Genomic DNA, 3,299 nt, shown 5'->3' on the forward strand with positions numbered 1-3,299 from the left:
AGGTTCAGAGTTAGGGAAGGAATCAGGAAGCTTTGTCGCCATCCTGTGTTTCAATTGAACAAATCTTAGAGGAAAACAAGTGAGGTCGTAATCGTATGTTCTGCTGAAGAGGACTAAACTTGCATATAAAATCATTGTACTGATCTATAGCTTCTGTTGAAGGAGTCATAGTCAATGAACACATGAAAGTAGTATGTAACTTAGATAATTACACAAGTGTCTGTGTCTATAGTGATGTTTTCTGCTGGGGTACTTGTCATTGTTGGAAGGCAAGATGTTGGTGATTTGTGATTGTAATAAGTTGTTCTTGTTTTATGGTGTTTGTAAATGAATAATATGATCAAATGTAACAGGGGAGAAAATAGTTGAACGATGGTGAGAGGACTGGTAAAGGTTTTGTCAATACGAAGTATACTTACTTTTCGACTCGGATGAAGCAGTTTGAGGATGTCCAAGACGATTTCTAAGACGATTTTGCACTCTCCTAGATTTGTCAGGTTTACACTTCCCGTTAATTTGATTGCATACTTCTTGTTTATCATAGACGAAAGAATCAGTTGAGTGATGATGTGAATATCTGTTAGCACACATGAGTTTATAGATATTTGATTGATGATTTATATGGATTAGGTTTAATACTGGTTTTCTCATAAGGCGAAAATTCAATATTGGTCCTAATGTTTTAGCTTGATTTCATGTTTGTCTTTAGTTTGGAACTCATCAGTAGAGGTTCTTAACGTTTATCTCGTATCAAATTGGGTCATATTTTATTTTTTTCTGCCAATTTTTGTTGATATGGAATGACTTTTTAGTTATTTTTGTTTGGAAAAATTGCTTCCATCCCCTTGGTTTTTTTAAATCAAGCTTTGTCCCCAAGTAAAAACTTAAAATGATTTTAACCCTCCAAACATTTAATTTACATTGTGAAACCCCCTCTCCCCAATAATACTTTCATTTATCCCTAAAATATCCCTAAGTTTTTATATTTTAAAATTAGTCCTTCAAATCATGGAAATTGCTATTGAGCCCCTCAATTCATTAAGTACTTTGAAATTGGTTCCTCAAATCATTAAAGTTGCTATTAAGTCCCTCAATTATTAAGCTATTTTGAAATTTGTCCTTCAAATAAATAAAAAAATTAGCAATTAAAGGGATTAGCTTGAAATAGCTTTTGGGAATTGTGTGACTTAATAGAAGTTTAGATGATTTGAGAGACTAATTTCTCTCAAATTGATATTTTTACTCTTGATTGGAGGGAAGAATTGCAAAATAACTTAAGAATTAGAGGACTTAGAAATTTTAATGACTTAGAGGAGCTAATTACAATATACCTTATGAACTAAAGGACCAAATAGCAATTTCCATGATTTGAAGGACTAATTTTACTATATGGAAAATTAGCAGCTGTTAGGGATAAATGAATATATTGTTGGGTAGATGGGGTTTGAGTCGTTTGACAATGTGAATTGAATGTTTAGAGGGTAAAAACTTAGACAATGTGAATTGAATGTTTAGAGGGTAAAAACTTAGACAATGTGAATTGAATGTTTAGAGGGTAAAACCTTTTAAGTTTTGACTTGGGGGACAAAGCTTGATTTTCAAAAACCAAGGGGTAGAAGCAATATTTCCAAATAAAAATGACCAAAAAATCATGCCACATCAATAAACGTTAACAGAAAAAAATTAAAAAAGATAACTAAGTAAACGTTAAGTACCTCCATTGATAAGCTTCAAATATTAAGAAACCAAATGAAATCAGGCTAAAATATTAAGGACTTATATTAAAGTTCTGCCATCTCATTATATACGGAAATCCAAGCAAATCAACTCATGTGGGAAGGATATCTAAATCCATTTAAAACCAAGGCTAAAGGGCACTTAACTATTATAAAGTTTTTTTCATTTTGGCATTTATATTTCACAAGTTATTTTTAAAAAAATAAATATCATAAGTTATTTTAAAATTGGCTCGCTAGGACCTTCACTCATGCAAACACTCATGCAAACGTGAACTTTCATTCAGATGTTTTCTATGATACTTACGATGTGTTAATTTCAAAGTTTTTTAACTATATTAAATCTATGAAAATTCTTTTTTTAACTCATCTTTACTTTAAAATAGAGTTGTGATATGTTTAATCATAAATTTAACAAATATTAATGGTTAGAGAGTTATAAAATGAATATGTCATAGTGTCATACGGGAACATCGAGATAAAAGTTTTCACATTTGCATGATTGATAGTACTAACATGCCACTTTTAAACAAATTATATTCTTTATTTGTCAAAAGACAACTCATGGTACATAAGTGCCAAAAAAGAAAAACCTTTATGATATTTAAGCCCCATTTAGCCGTATCGGGAACAAAAGGTGCCATTTAGCCAAAAATCAATAATTACTATGAACAGTTCGAGACACCAAATGGTGTCTCGACACTGTGCGCGGCACTGTTCACCTGAGACAGTGAATAGTGTCTCGGGTGAACAGTGATAGGGGGTTTTCTTTGGCCTTTTTCAAATCCGTTTTTGGCCTGTTTTTCACTATAAATAGGAACCTGTTTCCTAGGGTTTTTAAGAGGAGAAAAGGAGGGTTTTAGCGGCTGCAAAAAGGAGAGTCTTTTCAGATCTAGATCTGAGATCTTAAGGAGAGAAAAAGAGAAAGCTTGGAGGGATTTTACAAGAGAGAGGTCACTTTTTTGGGTAAAAATCAAAGCTTCTTCTTTGGGACGAGCTTGTGGGTTGTACAAGTCGTCAGTTGCAGGCTATAAAAATTGCCTCAATAACGGGAAGATCAATAAACACACCAGCATGAGTTCGCCAGCACGAACGAAATCCACTCAACACTAAGTTCGCCAACACGAACGAAGCTCGCTTGCATGTCTAGGCAATCAGCAGTCCGCCTGCAAGTTCAGGCAGTTAGCAGTCCACCTGCAAGTTCGCCAGCATGAACGAAACTCGCCTGCACGTCCAAACAATCAGCAGTCTGCCTACAAGTTCGTTAAGCTCGCCAGAATACTAGGCGGCTATGATGTCATGTACATGGATGTGCCTTCCCATTTCCCACGAAGTGAAAATGGGGGAGTACAGTACCCCGTACCCTTCAAATAGTCGCCCGCAGCACTCAGTAGCGGTGCTCGCCTGCATACTTGACTCGCCTGCACGAGTCAAGCGCTGAGCTCGCCTGCACGATTAGGCGATCAGCAAGGCGCCTGCAAATTTGCCGAGCTCGCCAGAATACGCGGCGACGGTGCTGTCACGTACAGGGACGGGCCTTCCCATTTCCCCCTACGTGAAGGG

Source organism: Asparagus officinalis, chromosome 10, assembly GCF_001876935.1.
Source record: "Asparagus officinalis chromosome 10, Aspof.V1, whole genome shotgun sequence".
In the NCBI taxonomy this organism is placed as follows: domain Eukaryota; kingdom Viridiplantae; phylum Streptophyta; class Magnoliopsida; order Asparagales; family Asparagaceae; genus Asparagus; species Asparagus officinalis.